The sequence below is a fragment of the Pleurodeles waltl genome, chromosome 2_1 (genome assembly GCF_031143425.1).
Source record: "Pleurodeles waltl isolate 20211129_DDA chromosome 2_1, aPleWal1.hap1.20221129, whole genome shotgun sequence".
NCBI classification, from domain to species: Eukaryota; Metazoa; Chordata; class Amphibia; order Caudata; family Salamandridae; genus Pleurodeles; species Pleurodeles waltl.
The window spans coordinates 299,576,849-299,600,710 of NC_090438.1; positions in this window are offsets into that span (position 1 = coordinate 299,576,849).

A 23,862-nucleotide genomic window follows, 5' to 3' on the forward strand; every position below is an offset into this window, starting at 1 on the left:
ATAAAGTGTAGTGTGTCAGATGCAAAAAATAAAAGCATCCCATATTTCATAGAATGCTACTTCATATAAAGCTGAAATATGGCTTGCACAACAAAGTTAAACCATGCCCCCCCGCGGGTCAAGATGAAATCTAGAGACTGATAATGAGACTAGATTGCAGCAAATCTATTAACACTCCCGACACGTTTGCATAAGCGTCTTCAAATTTTCATATCCAGGACATTTTCTCCCCCATCCCTGCAAAGAGGGGACCCGACTAATGCTCCAATTTTGCAGTATTAAAGATTGGGCTACTCTTAGTGCAATTGAGATATAGTACTGTCCTGCCTTGTCAACTTTCCGACTTTCCATAGACACTCCAAATAGCATTAACTCGGCCTCAGGGGCAATAGTGAGTCTCACCCCCTTACTTATAACTGAGAACAATGGCTCAGTTTTGGATACATAAAAATACATGTAACCAGTTCCCAGTGTCACCCTGATGGCAATAAAAGCATTAACCATAGACTTCAGGGTACATCCAATGCAAAACATTTAGAGCATGAGAAGCCATCCATCGTGAGAGAAAAGTCATCTTTTTAAAATCTGCCATTGTCAGTGATTTATTCCCCACTTCAGGAATGGCCTGCCAATCATCCTACATAAATCTACATCTAGTTGTTTCATAGATTCTTTCGAGTAACCTGGGTACAATAGCAAAAGAACGATGGATTAAACCCAGATCTATGACTGGGGTGAGTGTTTGACAATGTTCAGCATTCCGTCCATCACTTGTTGTTTTTACCTGGGTACAATATCCTGCGTTGAAGTATTGCGAAGTAGCCTGTACCAATTGTCAACCCCGTGAGACTGGTCTTAATCAGCGAACGCATAACCTGGTGTGGTTCTCAACTTAAGTTATATACGAATTGAGAGAAAGTGGGTTAGCTGAAGAAATCTCCCCCTAAAATTGTCCTCTTTGCCCCCACACCTCTGCTTCACCTCATCCCACGTTAGTAAAATATACCTCTGACGACAAAATTGCCTAACTCCTTCAAATCAAATGTAACCCAAAACAAAACCACTACCTTAGAGAGAGGCAAAATAATTACATTCTGAAATCTGTAGATAATTAAAACCAGGTGGTACCTGATAAATCTTATATATAGCTGACATCCTACTACCCCATTCTTGCAGTGTCTGTATCTAATTTTCTTTGGTAGCTTCACAACTTCAATAAAAGCAGGGAGACTAATAACAGATTCCTGTACCATTTTCTTTAATAAAAAAAGTCATCCAACACCACCTACCTTCCAATAATCTACCTAAGAAATCCAATAAGGCTGCTTGATAATATGTCCGCATATGTGGGCAAGAGCCAAGCTCCCCTGTTCCTTCTGAAGCTGCATTATAGCAAGCCTAACCCTGGGGGCCTTCTTACAGATAAAACTCATCAACAGGGAGTCAAGATCTTGAAAACTGTTATTCGTCTAAATGGGAATATTAGAAAACAAAAACAAAAAAGGGGCCAGATTGACATCTTAACTAATGCCACCTGTCCTATAAGAGTCAAAAGCAGAAGAGACAACCTATTTATCAGAGCTTGTACCTTCCTCTGCATAGCAACATAGTTCAGCTGGGATAACTGGAAAAACTGCCAGAAACGTATGTGACCAGATACCTAACTGGGCAACGAGTTGTTGCCGAATGATAAAAAAATCCCAGCAGGGCTTCGGCAGAAAAATTAAAGAGCAATATCTCCATCTTACTTGCGTTCACCTTATAGCCTGCAATGCCCTGTATTCTTCCAGCAAGCCAAATTCCCACTGCACATTAGCTATTCCAGGTTTAAGGTATAACACCATGTCATCAGCAAATAACTTTAATTTGAGCATCACTTCCAGCACTGTAACCATCTCAGATGTACTGCGCAGCTTAAGTGCTAAAGGATCAATGAAAAAAGCAAATGGTATGAGAGATAGGGGACATCCCTGACGAGTGCCTCTATTGATGGAAATAACCTCAACCATACTGAAATTCACAACAACCTTGGCCTGTGCACCCTGGTCTAAATCCTTAAGCATCCTCACAAATTATGTGGGGAAACCAAATTGCAATAAGGAAAAAAATGAAATATCCCAATTAACCAGGTTGAGCGCTTTCTCGGCGTTCACCATAATTGCCACTGCAGATATTTGATTGGACAAAATATTATCTAAAGCATGGATCTAAAAAATCATATTTGAAGCCAACAGCTGGTTAGAAACAAAACTGCACTGATCCCTATGGATCAATTCTTGACCCACTGGAGAAATCTGTATTGCCCAAATTTTGGTAAAAAGTTTTGTGGTCTGCATAAAGCAGACTGATTGGTCAGTAAGAATTAACATTTAGCGGAGTTTTGCCCTTTTTCATGAAATTATAATGGATTCCTTAAAGGAGAGGAGAACCAACCCACCCTCCCTTATGTAGTTAAATAGTTCAGTTAAAAAAGGCACTAGCTGGTGTGAAAATGTCCTATAAAATTCAGAAGGAAATCTATCATTGCCTTCGACTTTGGGCATTTTGGCTTGGGCTTCAAAAACCTCACAGTCTGTGATTTTCCCCTTCACATTCTTAGCTGATATCCCGGCTAGCTGAGGTAATATTAACAAATGAAAATGCAAATATTGTTCTATGCTAGACTGGGGCACTTGAAATGTAGTTTGGTATAGCTCTCTATAATGATGCCGAAAAACCAGGGCAACATCATTTTTTTCTGAAACCATGCTATACGTGGCAGGATCTCCAATTTATCTCACTATTGATTTTCCCTGTTTAGCCCGAGTAGACCAAGCAAAAGAATTTCCAACCTCCTAACATTGCTGTTGGTGGTTTGGAGAAGTTAATTTCCTCTAATATGTAAAAATCTCTTACATTTTATTTGCCCTTCTCCAAATCCTTCACAGAAGAATCCTGGCCAGATGAATTCATAACAGCCCTCATCTTTACTTCAAGAATTGATTGTAGCTCCTGAACCTGCCTGTAGCTTTCTTTCGAATGATTAACTTTGTATGCAATGATGAGCCCATGTACTGTAGCTTTAAAGGCTTCCCAGACAGACAAAAGTGAAGCTGTATTTTTTATAATTTTGATAAACTCTGTTATAAACACCTGCATTTCCTGTAACCACTGTTGACTAGATAGTAGGGCCCTGTCGAACTGCCATTTAGGCCTTGTGCTTGAGGGAGTAACTAATTCTACTGACACTGATACCACTGAGTGGTCAGTAAAAGCATTCAACCAAATGTCTGTTCCTGTTAATTTAAGTGTCTGGGAAGCCAGAAAAAATCAAGACGAGAAGCCGTTTTGAAGCACTGTGAGAAACAAGTATATTGAGCTCTGGGTGGATTTGCGAACCTTCAAGGATCTATAAGCCCAAAGTCTTTCCGTAAGGCAGAGATCACCTGCTTTGTCTTAGTCCTCAACTGCTTTTTAGCCTTATTAGAAGGATCTAGTGAAAGATCTTGAATAAAATTGAAATCCCCCCCAAAAACTAATCAACGGACCCACTGACCCTATAGCAACTTGATATAAAGTTGACAGGGGGCCAGACTCATCACTGATAGGGCCATAGTAGTTCACCAAATTGAGGGTAGAGCTGTTTGCCAAAACCTTAATCCAGAGCCACCTGCCCCCATTTGATATTGTTACCTAAATATATTATCATGCCTCTAGCGGTTACCCCCGCTGAAGTGAAATACACATGAGAAAACTTCCTAGGGATGAAACTTTTAGGGTTATTACTCTTCACATGGGTCTCTTGTAAAGCATTGCACAAATAATTCTTAAACTATACATTGCCCATGATCTATAATCTGCTGCTGCTGACACTGTTGGCACTGTCACTTAAGACAGAGAGCTAGACAGAGCTCATTTTTTTTCTCTCTCCCCTATCACCAGTGCCCCTACCCCCTCAAACCTTACCCACACCAAAGCCCCAATCCCATAGTGCCCCACTACCCTCGGAGGGGGAATCGCCTCTGAGGGTAGTGGACTCAACCAAACAACGATGCCATGACACTGCAGCCCACTACACTCAGACCCCCAAGCAATAGAAGAGGGGGTGCCCTCTCTACCCCCCCCCCAGATGCACATCTTACTTAAATGGAAAAAAGAGATAAGGGATAAGGAATCACCCAGACCCTTAACAGAAAATGAAACTTAAAGCTGTCATATTACATCATACACCTAATACTAGTTAGTTTCTCGAAAAGTTCTTGTGCCTCTCCAATATTCGAAAGGAGATAGAACTGCCCATTTTACATGACTTTAAGTTTAGACTGTTGCTAATCTGGTGCCTATGCCCCCTTGAATTTGAAGTCTTTCCGTCATCTTGCTTTCGTTGTCTTGCTGCTGATGCAAACACATCCGAGAAAATCCAGAACTGAAACTAGGGTGCTTCATAGCAAAATGTACTAATATAGTGTGAGGATATTTAGCACTAAGAGATCACAGGGCTGATGCCCTTTGCGCCCTTGTGATAGTCAAATCCCCTTCTAGTTCTAGTAAGGCTTTTCTAGTCAAGGAGTCCACCCACTGGATCATCTGCTGCCCTTCGCACCCTTTTGGAACTCCTACAATTTGGAAACTGAAATGCCTATTATAGTTTCCAGATCATCCACCTTACATTCCAAACTGTTCTTACTCTTTTCGAGCTGCAAGAGTTCTTGTTGCATGGATGCCGTTCTATCCTCCAGATTAGTTATTCTGATTTCAGCCTCCTTTAACCACCCAGGGAGTTGCGCCATGCCCACGTCGATCTTTGTCAGCCTTTAACCTTTAATGCCACTTTATGGGAATACAAGAAAAATTCATTGTACTCTGAAAATGATGATGGGTTGCCCTGTAGTGGTATATCCCAAGATAACAATCCTGGGTATAATAGACTTCTGCAAGTACCCTGGAGCACTTACCCACTAATGATAATGGATATGTGTAACCGGGCATCTGTCGCCGTGGTTACGAACTACAAGCCCGGGCCGGCAGAAACATACCCCGGGGGCACTCTCTGTAGCCACGCCGACCCAGAAGTGATATCCAATGCGGATATCCGGGACGCAACGCAGAGCGTTGAAGAGGACGTGGATCCAGTGGAGTGGCACGCCGAAGAGAGGAAGGAAGACGCGAGCGAGGAGAAAATCGAACCAGGCCCAAAGGAGGAACACGCGCGCGGACCGAGGAAGAAGATCGGAAGGACAAGGAAATTCGAGGGAATCCTGAACAACGCTGCCACGTCCCTGGAGGGGCGTGGCTCACACAGGTACGGGCGTACCTTACGGTAAATCTATTATCCGAGTGGATGCGAGGGAGGAAAGTGAGGGAGAGAGTGAGCGGAAGACCGGGAAGGGACCGGGAGGAGGGAATTGAAGGGAAAAGCCAATGTTAGAAGTCGAATTCCTAACAGCACAGCAAGGGGGGAGCAGTGAAAATAACTACCCTCCTCCAGAATAACATATAGAAAGAGAAAGCATCCTAGCTGCATGGAGAAGGGTGATACACTTTAATAAAAGTACTCCTCTCACATCCCTACACCCCCTTTCCTCACAACCCTACTAACCTTTACATAATCTAAGGCCCCACACTTACCTGATTTCTTTTCATTTTCTTTGGGGCACCGTCATCTTCCCCTGAGGACGCGATCCTGACGACCATCCAGACGGGCTCACGGCAGGCCAAGGGAGCACCCTAGAAAACAAGGAATATAAAATATAGTTATTGGTATTAAAGAAACCGGGAACACCAGAAGAAACTCCATAAGGAGAGACAATATATATATGGAACATTACACTAAACCAGATCTCAAATAAAAGGAAGGTGTTATCAAACTAAGAGTTTCCAGAGTCATTTAAATCCCTGAACATTTACATCACAAGAACCCACTACAATATGCTACTGACTAAATTAGATATTGCCCCTTGTTGGAGGTCGGAATGACCAGCCACCCACCTCCCAGTTTCATGAAAGACTCAGAGATATAGACTATTGTGTTAAGACTAAAGAAACTGCATATGCAATTAGAGTCTATCCAAAGAAACACAAAAAGATCTGTGTCCCTGGTGGAACCATTCCTATCACATGTTACCCAAGCCGTGAACTTTGGTTGCTGTGTCAGACTACTTTGTAATCAAAGCAATTATCATACTGTGATTGGGGCAAATTAGTTGTTAAATGGTGCATCACTGACCATCTGCTGTAACTTTGTAACTTGTAATTAATGCAAAATAATAAAAACAGTTATATAAAAAAAAAAGAAAATAGCTACTCATGGCAATTTGTTCTTCATGTTTCCTGTGACTCAAGCAAAATTATTGAAACCACAGCAAGGAACACAAAACTTAATGGGTCTGTAGAAGATTGAGGAAATTGAAATTAGAAGCAGACAGGAGTGAGAAAATAAAACAATGCAGAAAAAGGAAGAGTGGCAGGTGGAGGTCATGAAGAATGAGATTAGAGTGACAGGGTATAAAAGAGGCTTCCTCAGATCTCAACCCATTAACTAGAAATAGCCACCTGTAAATAAGCAGTTCGGGTTGGACTGTTCCCATGGGGAGCAGGGTCAAGATGGATTTGCATATGACTGTGTCCAAACTGAAGTGGCATGGTGAGCAAAAAAACAATGGATTAAATTCAGATCCGTGATTGAGGGGGTGATTCTAAGCTTGGCGGGCGGCGGTAGCCGCCCGCCAAGCGGGAACCGCCAGAAGACCGTACCGCGGTCAAAAGACCGCGGCGGTCATTCTGGGTTTCCCACTGGGCTGGCGGGCGACCGCCGAAAGTCCGCCCGCCAGCCCAGCAGGAAACACCCTTCCCGCGAGGACGCCGGCTCAGAATGGAGCCGGCGGAGTGGGAAGGTGCGACGGGTGCAGTTGCACCGTCGCGAATTTCAGTGTCTGCAAAGCAGACACTGAAATTCTTTGTGGGGCCCTCTTACGGGGGCCCCTGCAGTGCCCATGCCATTGGCATGGGCACTGCAGGGGCCCCCAGGGGCCCCGCGGCACCCCCTACCGCCATCCTGTTCCTGGCGGGAGACCAGCCAGGAACAGGATGGCGGTAGGGGGTGTCAGAATCCCCATGGCGGCGGAGCGCGCTCCGCCGCCATGGATGATTCTCAAGGGCAGCGGGAAGTCGGCGGTACACCGCCGACTTTCCGTTTCTGGCCGCGGCTGAACCGCCGCGGTCAGAATGCCCAGCGGTGCACCGCCAGCCTGTTGGCGGTGCTACCGCCGACCTCCGCCATGGCGGTAATTACCGCCAGGGTCAGAATGACCCCCTGAGTGTTTGAAAAATGTCAGCCCTCCTTCCATCACCCTTTTGCATTGCTAAAGTCACCCTAAGTGACCAGGGTATGCCCAAACATGTGTCCCTTGCTCACTGTGCCATTAGTTTCAATCTAGCCCTGCTGGTGAGGGTTGATACCCTGAAACTGGTCTTAGGATGCTTGTTTCCAGTCCAGGGAGGATCTAACCTGGCAGTTCAGGCTGGACTATTCCCATGGGGAGCAGGGTCAAGACAGACGAGGGAGCTTTCCTTGCAGGCACATATTTTCCATGTCTCAGCCCAGTAGAGGCCAGGGATTGTATTTTGAAACTGCGGGTAGTGACCCCTTGTGCAGGGTCACTCCCCTTGGGGGCACTATACTGTATGTATGTTTTGGCCCCCTGGGGGCTAGTTTAGCTGTTTTGATGGCTGATTTGCCTTCCTTGGGGCCAATATATTGTATCTATGTTTCAGTCCCTCAGAGGCTAGTTCAGTCATTTTATTTGGGCTGATCTGCCCCCTGGTGGGGTGGGGGGTCAAAACCCACTAGATGCCAGAGTTTCATTTTATGAAATTGCAGGGAGTGACCTCTTAGGCAGGGGTCACTCCTCTTGGGGGCAACATATTGTATCTATGTTTCGGTCCCTCTGTGAACTAGTTGAGCAGATCTGCCTCCTGGGGGGGTCAAAATCTACTAGATGCCAGGGATTTTATTTTATGAAATTGCCGGGAGCGACTCCTTGGACAAAGGTTGCTCCCTTTGGGTGATAATATTTTTTTTTATTCTGCCCTCCTCTGAGGGCAGATTGGTATTTTTGAAGCTGATCTGCTCTTTGGGAGGGAGGGAGGGATGGAAGCCCCCTAGACACCAGGGAATAATTTGTGGAATGGTAGCGAACCCTTAGGCAAGGGTCCCTTCCCTTTGGGGGGATATATTTTTTTTATTCTGCCCCCTCCAAGCCCACTAGAAACCAGGAATTAGGTGTTGAGGGGGGCTTTATTATTTTGTTTTTTGGCCTTTTTTCAGTGGTTTGGGCTTCAGGTTGGGTGGTAACACTTGAGTCACCTGGGAATCAGGTTGTGTATCTGGTGGAAACCTCCTTTTGGGGTAAGGTTTGCTCCATCTGGTGGTGTCTTTTACCTTTGTTATGCCTCATTTCATGTAGTGTATTTTGATTGATATTTTCTTTTCATTTTTATGTGCATTTAAATTTTCAGTTTTTTAAATTTTAGAGCCAATGGTTTCTTTGTCTTGGTGGTGAATCCTGATTGCATGTGCCACTTTGACAGACCTGTAGCTTGTGGAGTTGTTGTTGGTAAGCAACTCATTTTGTAATCTTTTCCTCTGATCTGTATCCTTGGCCTGTTTGTATTATTTTATTGACTGTTGTATTAACGTTTTAATTGTTTTTGTTTCTGTCTGATTGTCTTCCAGAGTAACATATTGATTTGTGCATGTTCTATACTGCCTTGCAATGTGTGTAAAGTGTTTTTGTTTCCCTTTCCAGTCGGATTTCTTTGGTATTTACTGTGTCTTTGCAGAGTAGGTGCAGTTGATCCACAGTCTTGCTGTCTCTGGCAAGTGGGTTTTATTGTTTTTGAGAATATCGGTATTTGTGTGGTTTGCATTGATTGCCTTTTCCTTCCAGATTACTATATGCCAGTAGTTTTACTTCCTGTTTGATAAAGCCACTTTTTGTCTTGGTTATTGTTGACTTATTTGTTGAGTTACTTCTATTAGGAAGGGTCACGGCTAACCGCATGATTACCGCTCAGCATGTTGTTGGTTTGCTTTTTTAATCTTCCTCTCACTGGAGTCTGAGACTTATTCTGCATCTGAGGCAGAGGAGTATGTCCAAGATTCTGACAGTGAATTTTCTGTCCAAGAGGAATCATCTGTTGATGAAACCAATATCAGTGCTGAGTGTCAATGATATGCCGATAGTGCAGCACGAGGAATCAGGACTGCAGCCTGGGACTGAACGACTTCCCATTGGAAGTGCTGAATTCTGGTTGCCTTAAGTGTCACTTAGGCTCCCATTATTCTAATGAGACTACTGGATTTGAGCGACAGAATCACCTGCGTTGTGGGATACTGAGTCTTAACCCACTACAGGTGACACCTGTCGCCCCAATCCGGGTTTTGCTCCAGCTAACTAGCAGTGCCTCATCTCTACCCAGGAGCAGGAATGATTGGGCAGCCGAGCGCATGACACAATTGACTCCTCAGGGAAATCGTGGTCACTCAGATCTCATCTGTTTCTCTCAGTTACATTAGTCTCACATGTACAAGGACAAGCAGAGGCAGTATACGTTTCAATGAGGTTTTAATTAAGCAACTGCATATTAGATAATAAAGCATGTACTGCAATAACCAGGACGATAAAGCATGACAGGAGTAAAATTGTGACCAGGAGAGTAAAGCATAGAAATAACACTACCATATTTCCACTAGAGTCAATAGACTAATTCCTACCTAGGCTATATTACAGCACAGCATGTTAAGCTCTAGTTCTGCCCTTCAGGTTCCCCTGGGAAGACATCATCCTCCATACCTGAGCAAAGGCCTGAAGTCTGCATAAGCAGCTGTAGCGAAGCGTTCAGCAATCAGTATACAGTTGTGGTCATATGGCTGGAATCTCCCTCTAATGTGCATGGGACAGGGAAGTGTTTTTATAATAAAACAGCTGATGTTCTGAGAAAACGTCCCTACGTAAGGATGTGTATGTTTCTATGAATACCAGAGACAAAGCGTTACCATGTTTTACCGGCAACCTATCTTACTGCAGCCTTGAGAGAAGCACAGAGTGAACAAGAATGTCTTTTTTAAGAACGTAGTGCTGGCCTAGGCAAAAAACAGCTAGAGAGAAATAAACAAGACTGCAAATGTGGCTATTGCTAAAATAATAAACAAAGCTGAATAAAATATATCTAGGTTAAAGTGCACAGTGGGAGGCCCAGTGCGTTAAAATAACGTGCATTGAGCTATAACTAAAATGGCTACACAACACAAGTATGATGCAGCCTGTACTGCCTACCTTTAGTGGTGTTGCAAGGTGTACAGTCAATACTGAACACTATTTGCCTATACATTTCAATTCACTTGTTAATAGACAAAGTATTTTAGATGAGATTGTTGACCAGACTAATTTATGTGCTGAACAGTATTTGAGGGACAACAGTGGCAGACTTAAGCCTCACTGTAGAGCTAGCCGGTCGACTCCTACAAATCTGGGTGAGTTAATGAAGTTCTGGGGTTTGACTTTTTTGATGTGATTGATAAGGAGGCCATCACTGTCTTCATATTGGCCTATTAGTCCCTTGATGGCAACTGCTACATTTCCTTCAACCGTTGAGTCATGATCACTACTTGCTTCTGCTTCAGATGTTGCATTTTGCTGATAATGCTTCAGTATAGCCACGGGATCACCCTGATTGTGACCATCTCTTCAAGATTCGGCCTGCCCTTGATTATTTTGTAGATTTATTTTCAGAAATCTATGTTCCAGGGAAAGAAATAGCTGTGGAAGAGTCTTTGGTCCTGTTGAAAGGTTGTTCGGTTTTTAGGTAGTAAATTTCTAGCAAGAGAGCAAGTTAAGGAATTAAGTTGTAATGCTATCTGAGAATAGTAGTGGATATATTTAAAATTTCAGTGTGTACACTGGTAGGGATTTTTCTATTGGCCCCCCTGGCTGTCTGTCTACTTTTGGAGTCAGTGAGAAAATTGTGTGGGGAACTTGTTAGAGAATTTTTTAACAAAGGTCACCATTGATACGTAGATAACCTCTACATTGGTGTGCAATTGTTCAAGGAATTATTCAACGTGGACACTGTTTCATGTGTCCCAATCTGCTCTGAGTGTAAAGGTAACCCTAAATAGCTTGTATGTAAATACCTTCAGAAGGAACAGTGCAGTGCCTTGTGTAGTGGTAAACTTCTAGCTGTGAAAATTTCAGACAGAAGAGACATCCACATGCTGATGTCTATCTATGATGAAAGTACTTCACCTGTTACTGTTTGGGGTCAGGTTGCTACAGCGCGCAAACCTGTGTGCATTTTAGACTACAGTAAAGTGCATGGGTTGTGTAGATAGAGTAGATTGAAGGTGGGAGCCTTATGGCGATGTTCATAAAGCATACATTTGATACAAGAAGTTGGTTGTACATTTGTTTCATTTGACAACCTTCAATGCTTTTGTTGTATTTAAGGATTGTTTTCCAGGTTCAAAGATGACTTTTGTTCAGTTTCAGCAGTTTGTAATAGGTAGCCTTGTTGTAGTTGAGCAGACAAGTGTTCCTAGAGTTGGAGAGGTGAAGGATGTGGCTACATTGAAAAATCGGCATTTCCCTGATTACATTTCTCCCACACCTGGAAAAAACTCTCCCTGTAAGAGATGTAGAGTCCGTGTCCAAAGAGGCATGCAAAAGGAGAGATATATGTACTGCCCCGATTGTCCTCCTAATACTGGGCTATGTGTGCTCACATGGTTTAAACTGTACCACACAACTCAAGTATTGAGAGCAAATGGTAGAGAAAAGTGAACTGACTTGTCTGTGTTGTTTTATATTTTTGTTGAATTTCATGGTTGGCGGTAGTTTGATGTATTTAGTCAGACCTGTTGTGTTTGTAGTCATACTTGTTTTTCATCTCCTTCAAATTGGTTTTTGTTTTCTTGTTTGTTAAAAAAGTTTGATGATGGTGTGTATAGACTGGTACCTAGCTGGTACTGTGTGTGGACTGGTGCTTAGCTGGTGTATGTATGAGCTCTCATTTGGCTGGTGTTGTGTGTGTAGTGACTTGCTTCTGGTCACTACAAACACATTGCCAGCCAAAGGCCAGTCCGTGTGATAGCTGTGTCAGTCCTCTAGGCGTATGAAAGTGATGATCCCTTGAATGGCGCTGATGGTTGATGTGAGTGTTCTAATATACTGGGCCCATGGCAGGCGGTGTGAATGCTTTTGGGTTTATCATGCATGAAAGTTGTGTAAATGGCCTGTAAAGTGGATACTGCCTTGTCGTGGCTTTACACCTCAGGGTCTGTGAGTCATTGGTTAAATATTCTGAACTTTCAATTATTAACAGTGTATTTCATTTTTGTGAAATCTCTTGTTAATAAAATATACATTTTGAACTTTTCACTCACCCTCATGTCAAATCATACCAGTATGTGTGAGTACTTAGGGAGTGGATGGTTGTGCAATAATATTTGTCGTTTCTGTCTTTCTCTGCCAAACTGTACATTGTCTCCAGGGAATATCTACCAGCTTTTCTCGTAAAATAGACACTGCAGGGACTCCACGGTGGCTCGCGTGGATCTCTCAAAGTACTGGAATTTTCTGTGAGCCTCACATTTTCTGCCACCAAGAGTTCCCACATATCTCCTGATAGGAATGGTACTTCTATTGTATGGGCATTCCTATTGCATACAAAAGTGCGGATCCAAACTTAGGCCCTCATTACAACCCTGGCGGTCGGTGATAAAGCGGCAGTAACACCGCCAACAGGACGGCGGTAAAAAAATCGGAATCATGATCACAGCGGAAACCGCCAACACAAACAGCCACTTTAACACACCGACCGCCACAGTGGTAGCAACAAACACCGCAGCGGTAACCACCAACAGCCAGGCGGAAAACAATGTACCGCCCACTGCATCACAACACGCCTATCTGCCACCTTTTCCGGGGCTGTACCAATGCCATCAAAAGAACGGCGGAAAGAGTACTCTGAAGGGAAACGACTCACCTCTCGACACTCAAGGAAGAACCATGACGCCATGGAACCCGAGCTGCACTTGTTCCCCATGCTGTTGTACCTTCACACACACCAGGAACACGAACGCCGGTGAAGACGACCACGGTGAGTACTCCACCTAGCACACAAGTAAGGGGTGGAGGAAAAAGAGAGTGATACACATACGCAACACGCTACACCCCCATCCCCACCCTCACCCCAATACCATACACACAAACAGATATAACAACATTACATATACACCCCATAACCCTCAGATTAACGCAAGGACAAAAGGAATGGAGTAAAATGAGTGTAATATTATACATTTTGAAAAATACATTCTTTAAGCAAGAAACAGTATGTACAATATGTACAATATAACCAAAAGGAGGGACAATGCCCACTCCAAAATGTCTGTGGCCCATTGGGCCAAAACACATGGGCCAAGGTCACAATTGACTCCTGCCTCAATACGGAGAGAACACTGCAGGGGCATCAGGTCGAAAACACAGGCACCTCAGGGGGCACCTCAGAAGGAAGATGGTACAACACCACTGACCTGGAGGGGGCTCCATGCCCACTGCTTGGTCCTGGGGAGTGCTAAGCCACAGTCTCTCAAGTGGGTGGTTTGCCCACTGCTTGGTCCTGGGGAGTGCAAGGCCACAGTCTCTCAAGTGGGTGGTTTGCCCACTGCTTGGTCCTGGGGAGTGCAAGGCCACAGTCTCTCTAATGGGTGGTTTGCCCACTGCTTGGTCCTGGGGAGAGCAAGGCCACAGTCTCTCAAGTGGGTGGTTTGCCCACTGCTTGGTCCTGGAGAGTGCAAAGCCACAGTCACTATTGTGGATGGCTTCTTCCACTGGTTCTGGAGGGGGCCTTGTGCCCAGTGTGCTTCATCCTGGCAAGGATAGGGTGAGTGGATGGCTTCTTCCACTGGTTCTGGAGGGGGCCTTGTGCCCATTGTGCTTCATCCTGGCAAGGATGGGGTGAGTGGATGGCTTCTTCCACTCGTTCTGGAGGGGGCCTTGTGCCCATTGTGCTACATCCTGGCAAGGATGGGGTGAGTGGATGGCTTCTTCCACTGGTTCTGGAGGGGGCCTTGTGCCCAGTGTGCTTCATCTTGGCAAGGATGGGGTGAGTGGATGGCTTTTTCCACTGGTTCTGGAGGGGGCCTTGTCCCCAGTGTGCTTCATCCTGGGTGGGGCAAGGTCACAGTCTCTCACCTGTGTGTCACACCGACAGGTGTTACAGGGCCCAGGATGCACTGCAGCCCATGTAGTCACCACTACATACTGCTCGCCGGCGGTGACGGCTGCTCAGTGGATGCCAGTTGCGCTGCAGGTGGCGGTGCTGTCAGTGGTGGTGGTAGCCTCCAGGCCTTTACCTGCAGCCTCCGATGGCTGTCCACTGGGGCTGCTGCTGCTGGCAGTGGTGCTGCTGGCAGCGGGGCATGTGGCGGTGCTGGACGCTGTGCAGGTGGTGGTGCTGGCCGCGATGCAGGTGACGGCCCTGGCAGTGGTGGTGGTAGCCTCCAGGTCTTCACCTGCAGCCTCGGACGGCTGCCCACTGGGGCTGCTGCTGCTGGCAGTGGTGCTGCTGGCGGCATGGCATGTGGTGATGCTGGATGCGGTGCAGGTGGCGGTGCTGGCAGTGGTGGTGGTAGCCTCCAGGCCTTTACCTGCAGTCTTGGACAGCTGCCCACTGGGGCTGCTGCTGCTGGCAGTGGTGCTGCTGGCGGCGGTGCATGTGGCAGTGCTGGACACAGTGCAGGTGGCGGTGCTGGCCACGGTGCAGGTGGCAGTGCTGGCAGTGGTGGTGGTAGCCTCCAGGCCTTCACCTGCAGCCTCGGACAGCTGAAGTGCAATGGCTGGTGTTGTGTGCCCCTTCCTGCCCCTGGCAGATAGTGGTGCCTCCTTGCCTCTGCCAGCTGGTGTCTTTTACTTGCTGGCTGGTGGTGCCTCCTTCCCCTTGCTGGCTGGTGTCCACTTCTTGCTCTTGCTAGGTGGCAGACCCTTCTTGGCCTTGGCAGGTGGTGCTGGCACATTGGCTGGGCTGACGGGTGCCTCCTGGGAGCCTCTCACACCTACAGTAACTGCAGAAACCACAGTGGCTGTGGACTGGGTGGCTGAGGTGCTGGGCTGGGTTCTGGCCACCCGTGAAGGACGTGGGGGTGGGGTAGGGAATAGGTCAAGGGTGGCGATGAAAAGCTTCTTGGGGACACTGGGGTGGGAAGAGGATGAAGGTTTGGGAGTGAAGGAAGAGGGAGTGGTTGTAGGAGGTGTCAGTCTGCTATGCTTGGGTGCACGTGCATGGGCTGGATGCTGTTGTGAGGTGGATGGCTGTTGGGTGTCTGTGTGCTTGCGTTTGTGAACTTTGGGAGGAGGGGTCACAGACACAGTGGGAGAGGACACAGGGGACGTGTGCATGGATGTAGGGGCATGTAGTGATCGGCATGCTGGTGATAGAGGTAGTGGATGAGGATGTAGTGCATGCAGGTATGAGTGGAGACGCTGCTGGGAGGGAGGTGGACGAGAAGGAGGAGGGGGACACAGTGCTTGTGAGATGAAGTTTGGTGCTTGTGTTTGCCTGAGCCACTTCTGTGTGTTGATTTGGGTGACTGCTGGTCTGAAGGTGTGTTTGGGATAGGCTGGGGTTAAGAGTATTGGGACTGGGTAGAGGAAGTTGGAGGGGGAGGCTAGAGACAGGGACATTGGCTGCCATCAGTGCGTCGGCCAGAGCCCAGAATGCTCTCTGTTGGGCCACCACACCAGAGTGAATGCTCTCCAGGTATGCATTTGTTTGTTGCAAATGTCCTGCTACACCCTGGATGGCATTCAGTATGGTTGACTGCCCAACAGAGAGGGATCTCAAGAGGTCAATAGCCTCCTCACTGAGGGCAGCAGGGCTAACTGGGACAGGGCCTGAGTCCACCCTCCTGGGTGAGCGGGCATGGGAAACTCGCTGAGGGGCTGCTAGGAGGGCGGTGCTGGTACGGGGGTGGCGGCTGTACCTGTAGTTGGGGTGGCCACAGAGGTGACCGCAACCGCCAGGGAGCTGCCATCGGAGGAGGTGTCGCTGTCGGTAGTGTCCACTCCTGTCTCCATCGTGGTGGTCCCCTCGCCCTCCGTCCCACTAGTGCCCTCACCGTCAGTGGATTCTGCCTCCAGGCTCATGTGGGATGCAGCTCCCTCTGTCACCGGTGCCTCTGCTCCTCCGCCAGATTATGCTAATGCACACAAGAACAGGGTGACAAAACAAAAAGAGGGGGGGAGACCGAGGATACACTTGGTCAATGCCAGCAACAACACTACCGTTGGCATACACAACTCTCAGGGAACAGCCCTATGCACTAGGCCATGCACTACCAGTTACAATGCTAGTCAATAGCCCATAGGGTACAATGCCTAACGCCATTAGCTGCACACCTGAAACCCACAGGACCCTTCCCAGTAGTAGATGCCCACTAACATTATTGGGGTTTTAGTGCATTTGAGCTTGCACATCATTGAACATACCCTGCCATGTCCTCCCTGGCCTGGGGGGCCCACATCCCCCACCCAGGTAATACCTTAACGTGTGCAAAGTCATGATTCTGAATCTGTACTCACCCCCTTGTGGCTGCTGAGATGCCTTCAAGCGCCCATCCAACTCCGGACTGGCCACCGCCAGGATGCGAAACATCAGGGGAGTCAGGGTATGACGGGCACCCCTTCCTCGTTGGGAGGCCAGCCCCAGCTGGGCCTCTGCCGTCCTCCTTGCCCAGTGGCGCAGGTCCTCCCACCGTTTGCGGCAGTGGGTGATCCGCCTGTCAAAGACCCCCAGGGTCCGCACCTCCTTGGCGATGGCACGCCAAATACCCTTTTTCTGATGGGCGCTGACCTGCAGAAAAAATACAGAAGAAAAGGTATTAGTCATACCGTCCGGACTGTTATACTCATGGCCCGATATATCCCCCATCCCCTTACGCACATACATTGACCACCATACATGCAGCACTCTGCCCAGGACCCCTCAGACCCCCCCCTCCCCACACGAGGCTTGCACACACAGCAATCCATACATTCATGGCCCACACATCATGCTCACAGTGTACTCACCTGTTTGTCTGGAGGACCATAAAGTAAAGTGTACTGGGGTAGGACCCCATCCACCAGTCCCTCCAGTCCCTCCAACTCCTCCGAAGTGAAGGCAGGGGCCCTTTCCGCAGACACTGGAGCCATTGTCGCTTCCAGACACAGATCACAGCAGCACTTGCAGTGTAGGTCCTCTCTTGTTGAAGGTCAGTTAGCAAGTGAGTGCACAGATAAAAAATGGCGGTCACATCTGCGGCGGTGCGTACCGTCACCACCGGCGTACATCACCATTGGCTCCTGGAACCCATCGGGCCCAATGATAACCAATGCTGTATTGCTCAGCGGTCATCGACCGCCGACCGCAACGGCGCACAACGCCAGCGTAATTACCTCATTTCCACTTGTCCTTCCTCACAGGTCAGGCAGATGCCATTTCAGGGGAGCAATTGGCACCTAACTGCATCACAGCAGACATTGGCACATTAACTGACTTTTGAGTTCACATACTGTTTGTGTGAGGGAAAGAATGCATATTACTGTTGAAATATGTGTGAATTTGACCTTCTGCTCACCGTTTTCCACCCTAGAGTTCAACCACTGAGGATGAATAGGAGATGGAGACATCCCCCGAGTACAGACCCCTGGTGGACCTTGCGACAATGGAGGACAGTCACATTATCCTGACCTACAGACTTGATAGGGCCACAATCCAAGAACTGTGTGCCCAATTGGAGACAGACCTGATCTCAGCTATCCACCAGCCCACAGGTATCCCCCCTCTAGTGCAGGTCCTGTCAGTGATCCATTTCCTGGCAAGTGGTTCCTTCCAAGCGACAGTGGCCATGGCATCAGGCATGTCACAGCGTATGTTCTCAAACGTGCTGACCACAGTGTTGTCTGCCCTGCTGAAACACATGTGTAACTATCTCGTATTCCCACAGGTGGAGGATTTGGCCACAGTGAAGGCTGACTACTATGCACTGGGACATATCCCCAACATCATTGGTGCCATTGATGGTACACATATTGCATTTGTCCCCCGCCCCCCCGGAGAAATGAACAAGTGCTCAGAAATAGAAAAAGCTTTCACTCTCTGAATGTGCAGATGGTGTGTTTGGCGGACCAGTACATCTCCCATGTCAATGCCAAGTATCCTGGCTCTGTGCATGATGCCTTTATCTTAAGGAATAGCAGCATCCCATATGTGAAGTCTCAACTCCAGAGGCACTGGGTGTGGCTAATAGGTGAGCCCCAGGTGTGTGGGTTTGGCCCTAAGAGTGAGAGTGCGGCTAACAGGTATCCCTCAATATTTGCAGGTGACTCTGGTTACCCCAACCTCTCATGGCTACTGACCCCAGTGAGGAATGCCAGGACAAGGGCAGAGGAACGTTACAATGAGGCACATGGGCAAACAAGGAGGATCATTGAGGCCACCTTTGGCCTCCTGAAGGCCAGATTCCGGTACCTCCATCTGACTGGTGGATCCCTGTACTACTCACCCAAGAAGGTGTGCCAGATCATCGTTGCATGGTGCATGTTGCACAACCTGGCCTTGAGACGCCAGGTGCCTTTTCTGCAGGAGGATGAGCTTGGGGATGGTCGTGTGGCAGCGGGTGAGCCTGTGGACAGTGACGAAGAGGAGGCAGAGGAAGAAGATGTGGACAAGAGAACCACACTAATTCAACAGTACTAACAATGACACACAGGTAAGACACTGTAACTTCACCTTCCATTGCAGTTTTGTGTTCGACATTGAACATGTCAGCCTGAATTCCCTATTTCAATGGCCACTTACTCTACCCTTTGGCATCTCTATTTTCAGATCTCTGTGCCCCACTCTGGCTCCTGGTCTTTTTACTGCTGCCCACTACAGGTCATACCTATGTAAATATTACAGCACATTTGAATTGCAATGTTTACAGTTTGTGTAATTAAGACATTTGTGAAACAACTGACAGACTCCATATTTGATTTTGTTCCAAGGGTTTTTATTTAGGTGCTAATATGTGGAGGGGGCATCACAATGGGCTGGGTTGATGATGGAGGAAAGTCCAGGGTAGAGTCCAGTCTATTTTTGTCACAGGTGCATTGTCCAAGGGGGCATAGGATGGGGAGCAATGGCAGTTGAAGGTGGACAGGTTGGCAGAGTGGGACACAAGGGTGACAATTAGGAGAGTCTTATTTCCTGGCAGGGGTCTTGGCAATGTTCTCTGGCTTCTGCCTGGATCGCAGGGACCATTTGCGTGGTGGTTCTCCTTCTGCAGGGGATGGGGTGCTGGTGGCCTGGTGTTCCTGTGGCGGGGCCTCCTGTCCACTAGAGTCGGAGGAGGGCTAGTGTCAGGGGCCCGTTGGTGTGCCACTGCCTCCCTCATGGTGTTGGCCATGTCTGCCAGCACCCCTGCAATGGTGATTGGGGTGGTGTGGATGTCCCTCAGGTCCTCCCTGATCCCCAGGTACTGTCCCTCCTGCAGCCACTGGGTCTCCTGCAACATGGCTAGTATCTGGCCCATGGTCTCTTGGGAATGGTGGTATGCTCCCAGGATGTTGGTGAGTGCCTTATGGAGAGTCGGTTCCCTGGGCCTGTCCTCCCCCTGTCACACAGTAGTCCTCCCAGCTTCCCTGTTGTCCATGCATTGGTGTTGCATGCAGGGCTTGCTATTGGGATGAGTGAGATGTGATGGTGGGGTATATGTGAGGTGGTGGAGTGATGGGGTGAGGGTAGGGGTAGGAGTTTGTGGTGGCATGCAGGTGGGGGGTGATAATATTAGAGATTTGACTTACCAGAGTCCAGTCCTCCTGCTACTCCTGCCAGGCCCTCAGGATGCATGATCACCAAGACTTGCTCCTCCCATGTTGTTAGTTGTGGGGGAGGAGGTGGGGATCCACTGCCAGTCCTCTGTACAGCTATCTGTTGTCTTGCTTCCACAGAACACACCTTTCCCCATAGGTCGTTCCACCTCTTTCTGATGTTGTCCCTTGTTCTGGGGTGCTGTCCCACGGCGTTGACCCTGTCCACGACTCTCCGCTATAGCTTCATCTTCCTAGCAGTGGACTTCTGCTGCATCTGTGATCCGAATAGCTGTGGCTCTACCTGGATGATTTCCTCCACCATGACCCTTAGCTCCTCCTCTGAGAACCTGGGGTGTCTTTGTGGTGCCATGGGTGTAGTGTGCGTGGTATGTGTGAGGGTGTGTGGGGTGATGCGTTGGGGTGTGTGCTATGAGGTGCGTGGATGGTCTGTGGGTGATGGTGTTTTGCGGCTCATACCTATGTAAATATTACAGCACATTTGAATTGCAATGTTTACAGTTTGTGTAATTAAGACATTTGTGAAACAACTGACAGACTCCATATTTGATTTTGTTCCAAGGGTTTTTATTTAGGTGCTAATATGTGGAGGGGGCATCACAATGGGCTGGGTTGATGATGGAGGAAAGTCCAGGGTAGAGTCCAGTCTATTTTTGTCACAGGTGCATTGTCCAAGGGGGCATAGGATGGGGAGCAATGGCAGTTGAAGGTGGACAGGTTGGCAGAGTGGGACACAAGGGTGACAATTAGGAGAGTCTTATTTCCTGGCAGGGGTCTTGGCAATGTTCTCTGGCTTCTGCCTGGATCGCAGGGACCATTTGCGTGGTGGTTCTCCTTCTGCAGGGGATGGGGTGCTGGTGGCCTGGTGTTCCTGTGGCGGGGCCTCCTGTCCACTAGAGTCGGAGGAGGGCTAGTGTCAGGGGCCCGTTGGTGTGCCACTGCCTCCCTCATGGTGTTGGCCATGTCTGCCAGCACCCCTGCAATGGTGATTGGGGTGGTGTGGATGTCCCTCAGGTCCTCCCTGATCCCCAGGTACTGTCCCTCCTGCAGCCACTGGGTCTCCTGCAACATGGCTAGTATCTGGCCCATGGTCTCTTGGGAATGGTGGTATGCTCCCAGGATGTTGGTGAGTGCCTTATGGAGAGTCGGTTCCCTGGGCCTGTCCTCCCCCTGTCACACAGTAGTCCTCCCAGCTTCCCTGTTGTTCTGTGCCTCTGTCCCCTGAACTGTGTGCCCACTGCCACTGACCCCAGGTCCCTGATCGTCCTGTGTTTGTGGGGTTGCCTGGGGTCCCTGTAGTGGTGGACACACTGCTGATTGACGTGCTATGTGGACAGTGGGTGCTGTGCTGGTGTTTCCTGAGGGGGGAGGCTCTGTGGTGGTTTGGGACTGTGGCTGGGTCACCGACTGTCCAGAGGCCCCTGATGGGCCAGGTTGGTCATCCTGATCCAGGAGAGCAGAGCTGCTGTCATCACTGTGGGCCTCTTCCGTGGGGGTGGGACTGGATGTGTCAGGCACCTCCTCTCCGGTGACGTTGAGTAGGGGTCCTGTGGGGATGTGAATGCAGTGTTATTGTTTCTGCGTGTGCCATCTTGTGCATGGATATGTTTCCCTCTATGGTTGTAATTAGCAAGGCAACTTTGGGTTGTGTGAGTTGTGATTGCTTTGGCTAAGTGATTGTCACTAGTGTGCATGCTGTGGTGATGGGTGTCCATGCAGGTCTGTGATGGGGGTCCATGCATTGGTGTTGCATGCAGGGCTTGCTATTGGGATGAGTGAGATGTGATGGTGGGGTATATGTGAGGTGGTGGAGTGATGGGGTGAGGGTAGGGGTAGGAGTTTGTGGTGGCATGCAGGTGGGGGGTGATAATATTAGAGATTTGACTTACCAGAGTCCAGTCCTCCTGCTACTCCTGCCAGGCCCTCAGGATGCATGATCACCAAGACTTGCTCCTCCCATGTTGTTAGTTGTGGGGGAGGAGGTGGGGGTCCACTGCCAGTCCTCTGTACAGCTATCTGTTGTCTTGCTTCCACAGAAAACACCTTTCCCCATAGGTCGTTCCACCTCTTTCTGATGTTGTCCCTTGTTCTGGGGTGCTGTCCCACGGCGTTGACCCTGTCCACGACTCTCCGCCATAGCTTCATCTTCCTAGCAGTGGACTTCTGCTGCATCTGTGATCCGAATAGCTGTGGCTCTACCTGGATGATTTCCTCCACCATGACCCTTAGCTCCTCCTCTGAGAACCTGGGGTGTCTTTGTGGTGCCATGGGTATAGTGTGCGTGGTATGTGTGAGGGTGTGTGGGGTGATGCGTTGGGGTGTGTGCTATGAGGTGCGTGGATGGTCTGTGGGTGATGGTGTTTTGTGGCTCAGATTCAGTGGGTGCTCCTGGCTTGTCTCTCTCTCTCACTTGCCAAAATCTTTGGGTCGTAAAGGGTTGTGGGTAGTGTGGGTGTGTGTTTTATATTGGTGTGGGTGTGGTGTGTGTATGAGTGTCAGGTGTGTGTATTTTGTATTGTCCAATGTGGTGTAGTTTTGTTGGTGTGTGTGTATTTTGAGCGCAGTGGTGTGTACCGCCAATGGTTTACCACGATTGAATGACCACTGTGGTGATTCATGGGGCATGATGCTGTGGGCGTATTTCTGTTGGCGTAATAGTGTGGGTTTTGGTACCACTAGTTTATCACTGACCTTTGGTCTGGTGGACTTGTGTGTGTGTCTGTATAGTGGTGGATTTCTATGTGTGGGTCATAATACCCGTAGCCGTATACCGCCGTGGTTGCGGTATGTTGGCGGCAGTCAGAATGGTGGTAAGTTGCACTTACCGCCAATGTTGTAATGAGGGCCTTAATCTGGCAACATAAACAAAAGGGGTTGTTGCAGATTTTTGGACCTGTGTTCAGCGGCCACTCAGGAAAACCTACCAAACCTAGGTATTTCTGAAAACTAGACAATCAGGGAGTACAGGGTGGAGTGCCTGTCATAAAGCCCATAAATCTCTCTTACCCACAATGCACTGCAAAACTCAAAATATGACTAACATTGCACATTTTCCTTGCACCTGTGTGATGTATTCTTCCAGAATCAGAAGAAATCCACAAAGTTCCTACCACTCAGCATTTCTACACTTGTCCCAATAAAAAGGATGCCCCGCTTGTGTGGCTTGGCCTAGTACCCGGGACAGGAATGGATCCTACTAATATCAATGGGAATCTTCGCAAAAGGGACACTCATTGACCTTGGTTTGATCTGTTCCTGTCGCGGGCACTAGTCCCAGCTACATAAGTGAGGTACTATTTTTATTGTGAGACTGGGGGAATGGTAGGTGGTAGGAAATTAGTTGCTCCCTATAGATTCCAGGACTTTCCATCACAGAAATGTGGGGGAAATGTTTTTTCTAGTCAGTTTTTTGCAAGGGATTCTAGGTAGAAACACCTGATGGGAGCCACCCAAGTCACTCTACTTTGGATTCTCCTCAGTGTGTAGTTTTCACAAATGTACAGGTTTGGTAGATTTCCCTAGGTGCAGGCTGAGGTAGGATCCAAAATCCACAGCTAGACACATTGCAAAAAAGGGTCAGTTTTCAGTGGACAAATGTGATGTGTTCATGTACGTTTTGTGACCTTTCCTGTTGTGGGTACTAGCCCTACCCACACAAGTGAGGAACCATTGTTATTGGGAGACTTAGAGAAACACAGCATGGTTGAACAAGTGTTATTACCAATTGTATTTCTCTGCATTTGTGCCTTCCAAATGTAAGCTAGTGTTTAAGAAAGAAGCCATTTTGGGAAATGCCCTCTAATTCGCATGCTAGTATGGGTACTCACAAACTCAGAGATGTGCAAATAGCGACTGCTGCTAAACTCCATATCTTGTGCCCATTTCAGAAATACAGAGGTTTCCTTGATAAATATGTTTTCAAATTTTACCATATGAATTGCTCTAAACCCCCTACACAATGAAAATCCAT